Genomic DNA, 18,442 nt, shown 5'->3' on the forward strand with positions numbered 1-18,442 from the left:
GCCACAAAGACATATCTAATAGACAGTGAGTTACTCTTCTGCTTCTTTTTGGAGCATCACATCATATTTTTCTGTCGCTGAAGATCAAGGCTGTCATATTGAAAATCATGCTCCATCCGTCATATGATCCCTGTAGCGCCAGGCCCGGTTTTGCATAAAGTTCATGCATGTCCCATAAGATTTGTGCATTTCACAGTGGATTTGTGTGTACCACATAACTTTTGCACACTGTTTCATACAGGGATTCAAGTGTTTTTCATAAAATTCATACGTATTTCAGAATTTCCATGCAAATGCTTAGGCACCCTTATTCACCAAATTGAGAAGCAAAATCATATTTCATTCTTAGCATTATACATACAGATACCGGCTGAAAGATGCTGGGGCTTGGACATAAATGGTATCTTGTATTTCAAGTTTGCTAGGACATAAACACAATTCATCACTTCTTGAAGCTGGTAAAGCTAGGTATATCTAAGGAATGGGTGAAGGACCTAAATAATATTTTTCTAACATGTTCTAAGTACAGTAGAAGCCAGTTAATTGCACAACGGATTAATGCACACTTCTGTTAACTGCACGGTATCCCCAAATCCCAAACTGGTGCTGTCCAGCTAGATAACTTCGCATTATTGCACCATCCGGATAATTGCACGAAATTCACTGGCAAATAGGCCGTGCAATTAAGCGGCTTATCCTGTATTTTGCAATTTTATGCCTTCAAATGCCTCACTGTATAATACAATACAACAGAAACTATAAATATTGAATAATATGGCCATTAGTGAAATAACAATGGTTTTCTAAAGCCGGCTTCAGATAGGAGATCTACTGGATAACAGAGTGCTAAGGAGAGTATCAATTTGAGCTGTACTGGTTGTTATTATCACCATAGGCCCCAGGAATCCACCCACATATAGGGAATAAAAGAATATCACAAAACATCGTATGAACAATCACAAGGCAGATAGTCCATGAACTTAACTTGAAAGTTTATCTGTGTTGGTAGAAGTCATTATTGAACTAGTTGAACTGTAATATCGAACACAAAAATTGGACTCACCAAATTTGTAACTGAACAGCACCAGTGTTTGTCAAAGAATCCACTGCTGTTGTGACATCACTAGAGGGATAAAAAAAGCCATCTACATCAGAGCTTTACAACCATCCCTGAACAGAGACGGTGAGCACAATAGTCTTCCTGCAACCTATTATCCACTGCTTACTGAGTCACGTGTTCTATCTGCCTAACGCGACGGCAAGACAGCAGTGGATTGTTCATTCCTTGACAAACACTGGTGCTGTTTAGTAAAAAACTTGGGTAGGTCCAATTTTTGTGTTGGATATTACAGCTAAACTAGTTCAATATTCCATGAACTTCATGGAGATTTCTCACCTGTGAAAGACAACATTTCAATCATCTACAGAGCTACTGGTGCAATGAAACCCGAGATATCAGCACCAGTACCCATCTACTTCAACTGCCTGTACCTGATAAGGCAAGAAAACCTTGACCCTCCAAGGCTACAAGTAGAAAGTGACAAGAAGCTTTACATAGAGGGCTTCATGAATAATGCACAGACAACCGGTGAGAAGGAGCATATTGCACAAACATGACCGACAATAAATGGCGATTTTATAGCCTTTCACAAAGTAGCTACCTAACCCGTAAGGGTTGTAATGCTAGTTCACCTTTATCCGTGGGGTAACCCATATCTGTTGTTTTTCAAAACAGTGCATTTAGGAATATCAAGTCGACTGACGGTTGTTTCAAATTGAAGTATTTTCAAAGTATAGCAGTTTGAACTCACATTTCGTCGGCATGATAGCCCTAAATACCCTTATTTCGAAAAGCAACGGATATAGGTTACCCCGCGGATAAAGGTGAAGTAGCGTTAAGTTGTAGGAAAGACTGAAATTTCATCTTAAAGTAAAAATAACATTGCATTTATGGGAAACTAATTGGTAGAACAGATAAAAAGATGACATTACACTTCTGATAAGATCACATTACACCAACCATTTCCTTATAATAATCACCTAGCACTTTACCTAGTACTCATTTCTTTGACAAGCCAGACGATGGGACTTTATTTCCCTTGAGAGCATGAGTCATATCAATACAAAATGTATGTCTAAGGTGCTAAAGGGTAAAAACAAGGATAAGATAATACATTTGTACGTATAACTTCTTCTTGATGAATCTATGATTAGGTAAGATAGCTGTTGTCACCATTGTGCATTGACATGACAAAACATAATACAATATATTATGTAAGAGCATTGGAAGAGCAAAATGCTATAAGATGAAGCACATGCTTCTTTCATCACTAACAAAGCACAGCATAATAAGTGCTGCATACTTTAAAGTTGTAAAATGCAAGGCACAAAATGTATGTAAGGCTACAACTGAGCATTTTCATCACTATGTTTTAAAACAATTAGAGTTCCAAATCATTAAGAAAAAAGAAAACCCTATTTGCCCAAAAGTAATAAATTCAGCTTCCCAGTTTTGGGGTCTTTTCGTTATTTGACATCAACAAGAACATTTTACGTAAGGGGATATGAAAACTGCAAACCGTGTACATATCAACTGATAAAACCTTGCTGAGAAGTAATTTCTGAAAGTTCCTCTCACACTTATCTCTCAAAAACATGCGGACTTGAAATAGGCATTTTCAGTTGCTGCTGAATGAGCTGCTATTTTTCTCTACGGGACAGAAAGGGTAGTTTTTCCCATGAAAGAAAGAAAGATTGCCAATGAATGCACTACCCAAACAGTGTCAAGATATGGCGCCGGTATTTTGTCTTTTGTTGCTGCAACTCGGATCACATACTCTTAGGCCACACCAATTTAATTTCTTGGTTCTCAGATTTTTTCAGAAAAATATTGGGGCGGTCGGTCGAAAAAAAAAAAAAAAAATTTAAAAAGTCTGGGGTGAACATATGAGGCTTATACATGTATAACAAAAAAAAAGGAAATATGGGCAGAATATCCCAAATTTTCATTATTTCAGCGGTCCCTGGTCTAATTTTCAAAAACATGATAAACGTACCGTCCAAAATAAGATCGTACCGGGTGGATTTTCTGGCTGAAAAAAATAAATGTCCCGGTACGTTTTTTTCAGAGACCTAAGAGTATATATTATTTTCCTTGGGACCAATTTTTTTCTTTTTTTTTGAAAATCGGAAAAAAATGGGTCGGGAAATCCGAGAACCAAGAAATTAAATTGGTGTGGCCGTACTGTCAGGGCACGAGTTAAAAGCAATGATGTCCCCAGAAGTGTTCTGACATTTAAGATGTTGGAGTGGGTGGTTTCCTAGAAGGCCATGTTTAAGCCTTGTCTTCATGTACCATGCTCTTCTCTGCAAGTTACTGTAAAGTTAAACATTGTATTAGAGTTTCCAGGAAGCTAATTTTGCAATAGGGAAAAAATGGTCCAGGAGTAATGCAGTGGTTTTATTCTTATTGATGAAACGATAGCCAGGCAGAAGGCAGAAATGGCATTTTTGCAGTGGTGTAAGATTTAGGGTACAATAACAATTAAAATCGCCACAAGAATTTTAAGAATTACAGTAGGTTCTAGAGGAGAGGGTGTGCAATAGCTTGAGCCCAACGGAGCATTCAGTTCCCATTAATCAACATGAAGAATGATCAGTCTTTGAAAGCACCCATTCTATCAGGGGAACAAGAGGACATAATGGGTACAACGTGCGTGTACGTGGGTGGAAAGAGGTGTTGCTCTGAGCAATTGAGGGATGTTACATAGTGGTAATAGTGCGGGCATGAAGGGTGATCAATAAGTTTTGCACATCACCAAGAAATAAGGTGCATAACTTAAATTTCAGGGCATAGTTATTGAGAATGAATGAATGAATGAATAAGTAAAATTATTCATTTCCATGAAAAAAAATAACAAATTCAAATCAATATATACATTAATGGCATAAATGGCTTATACGATGGCTTAATGATGATGGATTATACTGTCCCTTCTAAAGAGATGTACAATAAGAGGACACTCAGGTACATGCATCATTATGCTTCCCTAGAGAGAAAAACACTACTACCTGTTCTATTCCATTAGACAAGATATGATGACAATTGGATAATTTGTTTATCATTTAATCATTCAAACATCGCATGCAGTCTAGCAACTTAATAGACCAATTCCTCCTCTGAAATAGTAATACCGCTGGTATACGCAATGACCATTGAAATATAAAGTACCACTGAATGATTTAAAAAAAGGAGGACTATTGTTCGTAGTTGCAATGATGGAACCCAAGATCAATACTGCATGTTACAAAACCATATTTGATGTGACGCTTAATGGCACTTCCATGTACTTTTGTCCCATAAAGACCCCACTTGAATTAAGGACTATTCAAGCTTGAAAAGTCTACTTGAGAAAAAAACGTTCTTGGAAAATTGGTCCTATCAAATCCAAACCAGTTAGTTCCAATGCAATTTGGTACCGGGCCTAAAATGAATGGCGTCTGTGGTGACAATTTGGCACAAAATGGATAATACGTGTATATGACGCACATCCTGTAGTGTCTGACACAGCACATTTGCCGGGATGTCAATATAGTCTAGCTTTTGGAAAGGAGACAAGAGACTGGGTTCCTTTCTTCTTTATCCCTTTATCCCTTTAGTTATGGTTACCAAGGAAAACAATGACAGGCAAACTAATGTACAAACTAATGTCCTATAATTATATTATAATTATAAGAGAAATTCTGATCATCAATAATACAAGACCAGTATAGAAACAAATCGTACACACACAGTAACCGAAACATGATATCATTGATAATGGTAAATGAGTCATAAACATGTTAACAATATATCGACATTAAAGGACGATAGAATCTTTTAAATTTGTTGAACTTCATCATTAGTTCTACCTCTCACAAAGCCAATTCAAGACAAAATGCACAAAGTCAATATTGCCATAGAAAGCAGTGACCAAGAACTGAAATAATCAATCAAAGCTACTTGGTCTCTGACTAAAATCAGGATCAAAATTTGACATCAATGTTAAATTATCACATGAAGATTATTTGAAGACAGCATTAATGTTGAAGACTGAATAAAATCTCTTTCTTTATTGATACATTGATTAGTTTTAAACCTTTTTTTCAATAACTAAATCTTTCAATGGCCAAATCTTTCAATTGACCAAACTAAATTTTAGCTCTCTTGTCTCAGCCCTTCATATCATAGTTTATGTTTTAGTTATGGTTTTGCTACATTGTATATAAGTTTCAACTGATTGATTTGTTCCTTGTGTTTCAAATCCAAGTTGTATTGATTATATTTTGTTGTGTAGACTGGGGCTTGTTGAGAACAAGCTTCTTCAAATAAAGCTGATGGTGCCACCCACGTGTAAAAAGTCTATGAAAAGACAAAATATGTAAAGAACAAAACAAAGTTTTATAATATCTACTTTCCAACTTTCCGGTCAGTTAAGTAACTTGTGGACATGACTACTTGCACGTAGTCCAGCCCTTGGGGATCTATTCACGTACACAAGATGATGTCCACAAATTTCAGTTTTATTGATTTGATAAGAGCTATCCTAGTTCGGATCTATGCCAAACAGTAGAAAATTGAAATGATTTATTACAGTCTACCATAATCACAGATTATACTACAATGTCAAAAGTTTCATATTTTCTATAAGACTTTAAAAGCATTTGGGTCCAAATTAGTGCATTTTAGCATAACAGGCTACTACGCTTATTTTCAAGTAGTGTTTATTTCTTATTATTAGAAAGTTGCTCTAAATAAAAAGATATTTGTACCATTACTTTCACTATGTTTCCAACATACAAAATGTATCTAAATAAGTTCAAACATGTGTCATAGTGTCACCGCACGGATGACTGAACTGAACTGACTCAAACATGTTTATACTTTCATTTTACATTATTTTAATAAGCAATAACTACTGTAAATTGTACCCTATTTTATCATTTCAGCTGTCAGATCTTCGAAAATTGTTATTATAATCATAAGAATATTAAGTTTCTAATATGAGACATAAAAAGTTCTTGATTTGGTCTTTTCTATGTTCTAGTCACAGTTTTAACTGTTTACCTTTTCATGTCTCAAAACAGCTTACAACAACTCACTTAAAATGCTAGCCATGTACACACACAGCTGCCTTATTGGCATGCAAGCTTTATCACAGCACAGATGGCGACGACATTTCTCATTACTTGTAACCACTGGAGTTTTCCTTGGATTTACTATCATGAGAAACTCAAGATATGTACTAGGGAGAATTTAGTGACGCCAAATCCAGTGACTAGTCTTACTTTCTTTGCAGTAACATTAATTGCTTTTAGCAGTGAAGTTAATCCATTAACAGCTTGCAAGACCTCCAAAATCTAGCTTGGTAGTTAAAATGGCTTTCAACACACTTAAATCTAGAGCCAGACCATTAGAAACACTTGAAAGTGTCTCAAGACTGAACCTGACTTTACTCAGAAGTAATCCAAGATGATGTACATTTGCACATGGTAGGCTTTGTGTGTCCCTTGCCAAGACCAGGGCTCAACAACATCGTTTAGGGGGTGTGGTACCGTGTGCCTGCGAAAGTGTGAAGCTGGCAACATAAGCCATCTAACCTCAGACTGAGGACAATGCATGATGCCTAGGTGTGTGTACCGGTACAGAAAATTCAGGCTTAGGTCTGGTTCAGGTCTGGTGGATCGGACCTGCTGAACCCGGACCTGACTGTCTGTTAGAATTTGCTTCCTCAACTATGGGTGGTAGAGGCCATGATAGATATATAATCATCTTTGACATGTGTATATGGAAACAGAAAATTTTGGGGCGGACTGAAAGTGGTTGTCTTGAGACCAAGTTTGACAGTGCACATTTGGTAGAAATTACTACAAACTTTACTCTACTTCCCTCTTCTTATTCTACAGGACGGTAAGCTGCTAAACATGTGAATGCCTGCTAATATACAAATGTAATCTGTTCACTTTCTAATCGGCCGAAAATCCAGTCCACTGATTTTTATCAAGTCTTTTTTTTCAGACCAGTCCAACAAGAAAAACGGTTTTGTACTGGTACAACGTACCCTAATGATGCCTTTACACAAAACTGGTGTACAATATACCACAGGGCAGTCATAACAGCTATACAAGATGCAGAACCACCTGGTACAACCTGCAATAAATTAATAAAATTTATCAGAAATTACTGAAAAATTATGAGCAACTTACAATTCAGCAAGCTGACAGAATATACTAGGTATGATAGAATCATATTGCAGAAAAAATGAAGATTAATTGATTGTAAAAGTATTTCGATCCTGGGAGACCAAAACTTTCCCCTCCCACAAAGCCTTCCAACGCTACACACATTAGTTCGCAAAATAAAACTACCGGTAAAACAGACAAAATTGTGCTTTATGTGATGGTTTTTCCATTTTCCCCAGGCACCTACTCCCCTAGAACTGCCCATTGGATAGCTGTCAGAGTGAATGAGCAGTAATCGGATGCTTGCCTCCAGCGACATAATACCTGTGACCTTTATTGATTATTACTACAACAGAGTCTGAGAGGCATCTCAGTGAATATGTTGCTAGAATGCAAAATACCAAAATAACATTCTTCGGCAAATTTGGTATTCTGCTCAAGTGCTCAACAGCTTCACCTTTTACCTACTTTCCTCAGAGAGGGATTTGAATATCAAATTTGCCTTGGATATTGATTGGTAGACCACGGAAAGGGAAAATTACAACCTTTGAGTTCTGCAATTTTCTTATACTACCACAGTGACTGTAAACTGATGAATAACAGTGTTTGAAAAATGAAAGGTTATGAAGTTATACCCTCTCATCTCACCCGACAGCAGGCTTTAAGGAGTTTTTACCTGCCAGTGCCAGAAGATACTTGCCTTGGAGTCAGCCCACCACTGAACCTCGATTTGTGAAAGGATGTTTGAACAGGGTAGGGAGGGACTTGAAAGGTAACATTGCTGGAAAGCAAAGCACAGGCAAACAAACGGGCTCTTGCATATAATTTAGTCTTGGTCAAGCATCACACATGGGTAATCCTACATGTTTCTGAAGAAAGAAATTGACAGAGATTCCCAGACACCTTTGACCCCATTGACATTCCTGTCAGGTCACGTGACACAAAAGAGAGAGTCACTATTCCTGAAGAAGGCCAAGGGATAGATCATCAGCTGAGTGAAATTCCAAAATCTTTTTTCCTAAAATTTTACATTCCATTTCCGTACCTTTCTAATTAAGTCACTTAAGCTCGTCATTCCTCTCCATAGTATCAGTTAGAATCTCTCCACGCATGCAAAATGTGAAAAGAATTATCACAGCACTCCACACGTTGCAAGAGTAATCTCCACAATGTGTCATTTGTCACACACCCACACCTAAGTGGTACAGCTTCAAATGCCTTCTTCTGCATAAAGGTTACCTGCACGAAGCAGATTTTTAACCTGCACCACTATTTTCTTTCCATTTTTAACTAGTATGATTTTTTTCTGGCTCAGCTAAAACTATTAGTGAAAGATTTTAGAATGAATGAATGACCGAACAATTTATTTGTAAATCATAGCAGCCTATAGGTGGACTTATGAATGTAGAAATTGTGAGTCACATTTGGTACTGGTGGCATCCAATGACAGACTGGCTAGGCTTGCAGACACGAGATCAAGAGGTCTCAGGTTTGATTCCTGTTACTGCTGGCTAAACGTAGTGTCCTTGCAATTGGGATTCAAAATTAAGGCACAAGATGTTCCTCACTCTCCCCATCATAAGATGTAAAAATAGGTATCTGAACTTGATTGGGACAGGCAATAGGTAGTGGGAATTAAGGGAGGGTTGGGCTCCACCTTCCAAATGTTAATACCATGCCACAGACACAATGGATTACTAACCCAGTGTTCCTATGATCTCAAAGAAAACAGACTTAGTATATTCTTACTGTTTAAAAAGCAATTCAACACTTCAGTTACAGATTGTAAGTCAGCATAGACAATTCCACAATACATTAAATGTATTGCATATAGTGACCGGCTCAATATACCGGTACCTGAACTAGTGCAGGTTAGGTGCAGATAGACACCAGAAATACCTAGTACGTATACACAACTTACATGTACCTGCCCTAACCTGCATATGCAAGTGGCATTTAGAGCCCTACAAGGGGTTTCTGTAAGGTTAAGGTGTGTGTGGGAGGTTTTGCCCAAAATGCTAAAAACGCTTTACAATCCCCCAGAGCTCAACACTGCAGATGGTTTCAAGACAGGATCATGGACACGTAGGTGTGAAATGAATGTTTCATCCTTAAGCCTAGCATGTATTTTACCTCCATGAAAAATGGAGGTATAATTTTAGCCTTTCTGTCTGTGTGTGTGTGTCTGTTGGTTTCTGGATATTTGTGGTCATCATAACTTGAGAAACTCTTGATGGACGATGATGATATTTGGTATGTGGGTAGGAGTTGGGAAGACAAGGGTCAATGTCAATTTTAGTCCCCCTGGTATGTGACCTTGGTACTGCAGCATAACTTCAAATTTTTGTATCTTTTGACTTGGACATTTTATGGTTTTGATTTTTGGTGGCAGATAGCTTGTGATGTAAGGAAGAAGTGCTGTATGTTTGTATGTTCTAGTTAATGTGTGTCTGTTGTGTGGATGTAAGATTTACCAAAAATGAATTAACAGAGAAAAACATATCATGCAAAGACTGAATGCATTGTTGATACCCACCTAAAAACATTGTTTTTTCTACTTTCTACACTTTTCCTGTATCCTTCTTTGTTAACTCATTTTGTTATGTTTTCCTCCATTTAAGTGCACAAACTTGAAAATTGAACCCCTCAGGCTTTTCAAGCCTATGTTGTAATATGTCTTCGAAAAAGGAGTCGAACCCAATAGCCCAGGACCTAGAGTTAGCTTTTACTAGTTTTAGACTAGAGTAGACACCTTTGATATTATTTTGTACTCTGTCTGAATCTCACATGTTACTTGCAATTAGCCCACGGGCAAGAATTTGCAATAAACTTTATATCATATAATAAACTTTGACACTTAAGCAAGGTTAATGATTCAAGGATGCCCAGTGTCTTGCATCCTTTTCAAAATGTGGAATCCACTGTGGACTCTTAAAAGGTACACAAAGGATAAAGGCCTTGAGTGAATACTAAATGAGCTAGCTGCTTGCTCAGTCACGTAAAAAAACTAATTATTAATGTAAATGCAGTATACAAAAGGTGCATTTACTACATGTGTATGTACATTGGCTATGTTAAAACTATATGAGATCTTGGACAATACAAGATATGATTGCACAACAAATAACCTGTCTAGCTCTTTGACATGATGACTTATCTTAACTGTCAAATGCCATTGAATGAGATATGAGAAAATATTCAACTATATATGAGCTGATGAAAACCAGATGCAAATCTTGACCTCTCACAAAAACATTTGTTGTTTGTCAAAGATTAAAGTGTAATCATTTTGATGTTCAAATGTATCAGATTTGCAACACCTTAAAATTTAATGATTTGAACATTAAGTCTAGAGCATATAATAATGTTAACGCAATCATTAAATTGTGCTAAAAATTATACACAAGACCAAACTATTTTCTTTTTTCTTGTATCTTTATAGAATCTGATGTAGTAGGCAAAATACAATGCATCCTGCAATAGATCCACAAAATACTGTAGAGTTCAAGCCTGGTTTGTAATTTTAAGCAAACTTGTAAAAACAATTACACCACATATATGATAATGAGATGAAACAGGTACAAAACTTTGATTTCTTCATGCAGTTTATGATATACTAGTACATTGTATATAATATCTACAACCTTCTTAAATCCATTTTATAAATGAAAACCAGCTACCGATAAAATCCTGGCAGTGGTCAGTGTAAATTTTTCCTTCAGCATTATCTGGCACTCGCTACAAAATTGTAACAATAGCAGGCTTATATACAGGTACTTCTGCCCGTTTTCCCCGTGGACCAGAATAATTGATAATGATTTATATCCGTGTTCATGGTGAAATGGCACAGCGTGTGGTAGAAGATAAACACTGTGTTATTTCCCTCTTGTTTCTAGTGCAATGTTACAGCATACACCTCAAATAAATCCATCCTAAAATAACTTCAAAGTAGAACAGTTATTAGTGTTTTGTATTAGATTTGCCTTTGTGAAAGAATTCTTGTTTCCTTTCTGGTATGCAAGAAATGTGAAATTATCAATGGCACTATTTTGTGAGACATTTTCTACAATACAACAAGATGAATATGAATGAAAGATGCATACTACTATTACCTACAAATAAATCAAACAGTACAATTTGCATTCATTTGCTAAATGTTTTCTGTCTTGATCCATACAGCCAATATACTTGTATCACCTGGTCCAACACTTTGATTCCTGATCCAGCAAAAGCACCACATAACAACAACTTATACATAACATAGTATTCTAGTGGATTCATTCATTTCTTTCATTTAACCTACTAATAGCATATTTAGGAAAGTTGATCTGTTTGGAGTAACCTTATCCGTACCACTTGAATAGGAATTTTCTTAAAGGGCCTCATGTTAAATCTATCACTTAAACATTAAACAATCCAATTCCACACCTTTAAAATACACTGCTACTATATATACAGTTACATTAAGACACAATTCCGAATTGATGCTTGAAATAAACAACATCTATGACCACTCTTAGGACATGTATCTTATATCGTAACACATAAAAGGCTATAGGCACTTACTGTGGGAAGCCCCATGGTGGACGTAGTTTGTGCACCAGCCACAAGACGTACTGGGACCTGACGACTACTGTGGCCCAGGTAAGCCTGCCTGATAGTATGTAAATGTGCAGTGGGCTGTTCCATCTACTAAAGGGGGTGTTGTATCAAATATGCGATGTGTAATCCTGCATATTGGATATAAAGCCAACTGTGATGGTCTCTGATCTAGTACTGATAAATACTAAGCAACAAATCACAGCTACTCTAACAATTGAAAATGCAAAATATTGATTCAAAACATGATACTGATAGCTTCCTACATTGTGTATGTGAAAACAGAATTAGTCAATCATTTATAAATAATGGATATAATTTAACACAGCACAGTATCAGGGATAAAAGTACATTGTATAAGTAAGTATAAGCGGTAAGTAAGTATCAGGTATATAACAGAAAGCATTTGTTGTAAAATTTGCCACTCCATCAAACAGTAACTTTTTTGGGAAAAAAAATTTAAATTTATGATATTTTTCAACCTACTCCCTCAGCTGCCTAACCCATAACCAATACAAATTTGGTGCCGTTAACGGTTACCTTAGCGGCTGGAGGTTTAGATGTAAGAAGGATGCGTAAGACAGCGCGTGGCACTGTCGGCATAACCAATGGGCTCCCTGGGAAATCTACACCGACGCGTACCCGTTATCACTCTTTGCAGGAAAACTCAATCAACACAATCTCGTTTCACACAGAGTTAGGCTGCATAACTAAACCTGATAGGATAAATGAATACATGAAGCTTACAACATGTGTGCCAATGCTGAGCTATGCAAACACTAAGTCTCACCTGCATGTAAGGCTTACGCTAATGAAATGTAGCCACACGCTGTAGTGTGCTTGGAATACACACAACACGGTCATGGATTCAGGAACACCGACGGATTTTAGAGTATCTTATTACCCCCGAAACCCCAGAGCAGGTTTTGATAAACCAGTCACAGAAAGGGAACAACTATGATGTTCAGATCGAAAACATATTGCAAAACGTCTTGACCTAAGACTTAAGCCAAACCAAATCATTTTCTTAGTCCTTGGTTCTTATTTCCTGCAGTTACAATGAAATTTAGCTACGGATTGAACCAGCAACACACTCTGTTGCAAGGTTAATTTTCAAGCTTTAATAGCATCCTTTCTTTAACCATCTTCATACTGCCAAATGCTGTAACCAATCCAAATTTGTTGCCAAATGGCTACCCTAGCATGAAGAAGGTCAAAATCACAGAACCTACAAAATGGAATGGATGAGGTCTCAAGTTAAGGCTTTCCATACATATCTTACAAACACAGCTGTGCCTTCATTCTAATTCCAGTGAGTGTGTGTGCTGTACATGTGCTGTTGTGTGGGTTAAAAGGTGTTCATCGGAGGAATAATGCAGTGATGTAATTTGTGTTTTGGGGTCAATAGTCTGAGCTGTATGACTGAGATTTGGTTAGACCATTTGTGATGACAACAGTGCTTTGGATCTCTACTACTAGTTGTGTCAAAAGACTGATTTTTAATGCCTGCCATTCTGAAAGTCTGATCACAATTAATACAGCCAAATGTAGAGGACACAACAAAAAATGAATATGATTTCATTATTGAATAAATTTAGATACATGTTTGAATAACATCTGCCGGGCACCCAGGCAAACTGATGCAAAAAAGCACGCGCAAAAAATAAAAGTAGGGCCAAAAAACTCCTAAATCTATAGCTGGTCAGGAAGTTGAACAAATATTGAACACACAGCAATTGGTAATCAAACAATGGCTCCTTTATTTATCGTTTTTCAAATTTTCTTAATTTTTTTCTCATTTTCTTCTTTGACTTTGGAAGACTTTGCACATTTTAAATGTGATATCAAAATATCTGAATTCTGATATCTATGCCTTGTAACCTTACAAACAATTTGCAAATTTGATGGCATAAGGCTACCTCAGCATGATGTTGGTTAAATGTGAGGGTTATTACGTGCCAATCTTTCCTAACCTTTCCCTGACCTTACTCCCACGTAAAGTCTTCACCTTTTTCAAATTCAATCACAGAGTAATGCAGCACTGATCTTTAGAAACAAAACTCATTTAAACAGATGAGTGTCACAGTTTGAAAACCAGGCTTTTGACATAGGGATTCCCTGGCGGACAGGCTGAGGTGATTGAAACGTTGTACATAATGCTAGTCTAAGAGTTCAAAGACCTCATACCTCCCACAATGAAATGGTTCTTGCAATCTAAGTTTTAAGTTTCAGCAGTGAAAAATGTTTTCTTTTATTTTCTACATCTGGATTGGCTCCAAATCTAGTCTTTTTTTAAAGTTTTTACTTGAACCTTCTCCCAGTTGCCTATCCTGTAACCAATTAAGAACTGTGAGAGCCAAGTCTGCTACTCGAGTGTGCTAAAGGACCTACACCCTTGCACCAACAATTAAAAAATCTTGAAGTAGGACTTATTGCCAATTTTGTTGGTCCTCTCTCTAGTTGACACTACATGATGTATATATTGACATCTTCCTTTAAAAGTTTAAGCAGTCGCAGTATTCTTATCCCTTCAACAATTCTTACCTCTCCTCTGCTACGCATTTCATCAACCAGAATGGCAGGAAAAATATTATAGGTAGAATTAGATATGGCAAAAATTGTATCAAAGAATGTTGTTTCCATACTATTATTCAAAATGAAAAATATGTACTAACTTGAAACTATCAACATTTCAGCTGCCTATTTTATAAAAAAATATAAGTTTAACGCCAGTTCACCTTTATCCGCGAGGTAACCTATATGCTATAAGCCTATAACCTAATATCATTGCAATTTGAAGCTACCGTCCATCAATCTGATATCCCTAATACACTGCTTTCAAATATAACGGATATAGGTTACGCCCCAGATAAAGGTGAACTAGCGTTACTATTAATTTTTCAGGAATGATTAAAAAAAACTACCTGTAAAACTACTAACAGTTACAGTGTTCTAAATTATGCCTTCCTATAATTGAAAAAGCAACACTCTCTCTATCGAGTCATCAGTCTCAATTTGCCATGAAATTTCCGTGCACATTTTGATCAACCAACCAGAAACCCTCTAAAAGGTTAGCCAGTCCACCTCATTAACCACAAAAACGTTCTACAGGGCACTTTCACATCTGATTCATTAGGTGCACAGACGTCATCAATAAAACCAATACACGTCGCCAGAATGTCTAATGCTACTCTAACGTTTTCCGTTGGGGTAACTGAAATCTATTGTTTTTACAAACTAAGCATTTATCATTGAGGATTTAGTCATTGGACGGTGGTTCCAAATTGCAATATTTTGAAAACGTTGCATTTATTTTCAAGATATTGCAACCATGCAACATCCATAGACTTGATATCCCTAATGACCAACTGTGTAAAAACAACGGATTTAGATTACCCCCAGATAAAGATGATAAAGCGTTACAGTTGTAACTGCAAGAAAACTACTCCTACAATGTCATGACTGATGCAACTGAAGTACTTGATCCGTCAAAGGTAAACAGTGTCCAGTTGTTGTTGACAGTTGACTTTGTCACTGATTATTACTTGAGACACGTGATTCACCAGCTAAGCTAATAACTAGGAGTCCTGTATGTGCACATTAGGCCACACCAAATCTATTTGCTGCTTCTTGGATTTTTTTCCAGGAAAAATTGGACCGACAGGACAAAAAAAATAAAAATAATTTTTTTCAAAAGGTCTGGGATGAAGATATACGGCTTAAACAAATTTTAAGAAACAGCCTGAGAAGTTTAACAGCATGTTTTATACAATGAATACTGAAATATACTATGTGGCTCTGAAAGGTAACATTTACAGTTTTGTTATAGCAAAACCTGTATTATTGTTTCTTGTGGCTTATTCTTTTTGAGAAAATGAAAAAAATGGACAGGTGAATCTGAGAAGCAACATATAAAATTGGTGTGGCCTTACCTTCTGCTGATGTGCTGTGTGGCCTACATGAAAAGACAAAAGCCTTGAAGTTTTGTACTGAATTTGCTATAAAATCTACCATGAACCTGTCCAAACTATAAAGTTAAAGGACTGTAAAATAGGCATTCTATTTCATTACTTTGATACAATTCCCTGGCAAGTTTGTTCCAAAGATTTACATCTACTGTAGTAGCACATTGCACACTATGGTCAATAATAATGATGGTCAATAAAGCCTACATATTAAGTGCTGTGGAAATAGGCTCTCTATTTGATTTTGTTAAATGCAAATTTTGACAAAATACATGACAATTTGTTACCCAACAAAAAGTAGACTCATATAAATTACTTGAGCCCTAAAACTAAAGAATACAAAGAAGCAGTCCACTTCATTTTTTTCATGCATCAATTTCCCCTGTAAAGGTTTATTCAAATGATTTACAATGTACATAAGAGGCACGAGAGCAGATGAACTGTAAAACTAAAAAGCTTTCAGAGCAGGTACATGTATTCCATTTCATTCTTTTAAGGCGAGTTTATGCGACATACTCTGAAATATCATGCCCAACACAAAATCATTAAAAAAATGTCTCTGTACCCTAAGACTGAAGTACTGTAAAAAAAATAGGCACTCTATTCCCAGGGCTCGAAATACCACCTGCATATGCAGGTTATTGCAGGTAAAATTGGAGCTGTACAGGTGTTTCTGGTGTCTACCTGCACCTAGCCTGCACTGGTCCATGTACTAGGTTTTATACATAAATGTCTTATGATGCAGGTGTAAATGGATTGTTATCAGCTGCATTGACTGTTACCACCTATAAAGAATAAAAGAAAAAATAGCAATGTTTCCTGAACAATTTTAGTATGATCCATACTTTCTAAATTCAGACTGGTGCAAGTAAAATTTGTCTGGTGCAGGTAATTTTCAATGTTACCTGCACCAGTGCAGGTACCGGGGTATGCAGAAAAAAGCATTTCGAGCCCTGATTCCATTTCTCAGCGCAAGTGACCACAAAGTATAGTATTTACAGTACCTATCTCAAAAGCAGATGGCCGTTAAGTCACATTCGCAAAGATTGCAACCATGAATGATCATGGGATAGTAGGTTTAGCCGATATGAAAGGAAAATTTATTGTACCATGCTTATCTAGCTATAGCATTATGGGGAGGCCTGCATTTCACTTTTTTTTTCACACACACACATGCCACTTTTTGTAAGGTGTTGTTATAAGTTATTTTGATTTTCTGTAATCCAAGGGAAAGCATGATCTTATTAACGTAATTTTTGTAGCAAATGTTGCATAACTTCCTTCCTTTAATTTAGCGTAAAGTATTGTCAGGACCCCCATGCAGACCACCCTTGTCTTGTATTGAACAAGCTTGATGTCTTGGTGAATGGGACGCATTATTTTCCTTTTTCCTCCTCTGAATCTAAAAATGTCCTCCATAAAATTAAAATTGCAATCCTTCTTGGTCTGTTACTAGGTAATTCAAGAAGCAAATCATACATAATTACTTGTACAAGTATCTATAGGCAAGGGGCTTTCATTTGATGAAAGTTTCTTGCTGTAGGCATCCAGAAAATCAACTCCATTCCAATTCCTGTTGAGCATAATCATATATGGAATCTTGGTGCCTGGCACCACCCAAGGCAAAAAAAAGCTATTAATGACAGTATTGATATCATACAAACTGATATCATTATTATATTTCACTGTAAATTACATTCTATAATCATATGATTGTCTCATATGCTGCATGCCATTCATGGTTTTACTTGACCTAAATTGGCACTAATAGAAGTGTAATGTAACTGGTTTAAATTCATATTCATCCCAATTTCACTTCCATCCTTGATTCTGAAAAAAATATAAGTTGATAAAGCTATAGATCTTATGGCATGACATTCATGCTAAAAACATTGTCCCTAGTACTGTTTGACTTTCACACCAATAGACATGTCCGTGGTACTGAACAACACTAACACTGAAAATTGCAACCCTTTCCTTGGTACTGAATAACATTGACACATATAATCCTTTCCTTGGTGCTGAATAACATTCACACTGACAACCCTGTCAAAGGTCACATACAAGGGGGCCAAAAATCGACCATGACTTTCATCTTTCAAATGCCTTTCCACATACCAAATATCATCAAAATCCATCCAGAGGTTCTTGAGTTTTGCTGACTACAAAATCCCAAAACATACACAGATACACACACAAACACACACACACACACACACAAACAAACAAAAAAACTATACATGTATCTCTATTTTTCATGGAAATAATAATAAGTTCAGCCTGCCTTACCAAAATGCATACAGATACCTTCTTAGCCATGCTGACCAGATCTATGATTGTCAAAAATTAAAGTCAAGCACTCAAGCATTAATGTTCCTGTCCCTGGTACTGAAATACTTATTATTATGAGATATGCCCTTTCCCTGGTGCTGAATGGCTTTCCACTTGAAACATGATTTCTTCTGTTTTAAAGAGCATTTATTTTATTCCTAGACCAGAAAAATAGCTACACAGAGCAACACAGGAATTCAAAACATATCAATTATTATTACTTCTCTACCCTACATTCACATTTCACAAATACCATTGATAGTAAATCAGTACATCCTACACTTAAGGCTCAACGATAATTGCCTTACAATTGCCATTCACCCCTA

General features: G+C 36.6%; 1 protein-coding gene across 2 annotated transcripts in view; it reads right to left on the reverse strand.

Annotated features, from left to right (window-relative positions):
• LOC118406669 (metallophosphoesterase domain-containing protein 1-like) overlaps positions 1-18,442 on the reverse strand; it is a 62,749-nt gene that overhangs the window by 36,373 nt on the left and 7,934 nt on the right. The window contains exon 1 of one of the 2 annotated variants that reach the window (XM_035806926.1): positions 11,788-11,890. The exons of the other annotated variant lie outside the window; for it this stretch is intronic. The gene's annotated coding sequence lies outside the window, so the exon portion shown is untranslated. Of the gene's footprint in view, positions 1-11,787; positions 11,891-18,442 lie in introns of those variants that run through there. 2 annotated transcript variants of the gene reach the window in all.

Source organism: Branchiostoma floridae, chromosome 19 (assembly GCF_000003815.2).
Source record: "Branchiostoma floridae strain S238N-H82 chromosome 19, Bfl_VNyyK, whole genome shotgun sequence".
Lineage (NCBI taxonomy): Eukaryota > Metazoa > Chordata > Leptocardii > Amphioxiformes > Branchiostomatidae > Branchiostoma > Branchiostoma floridae.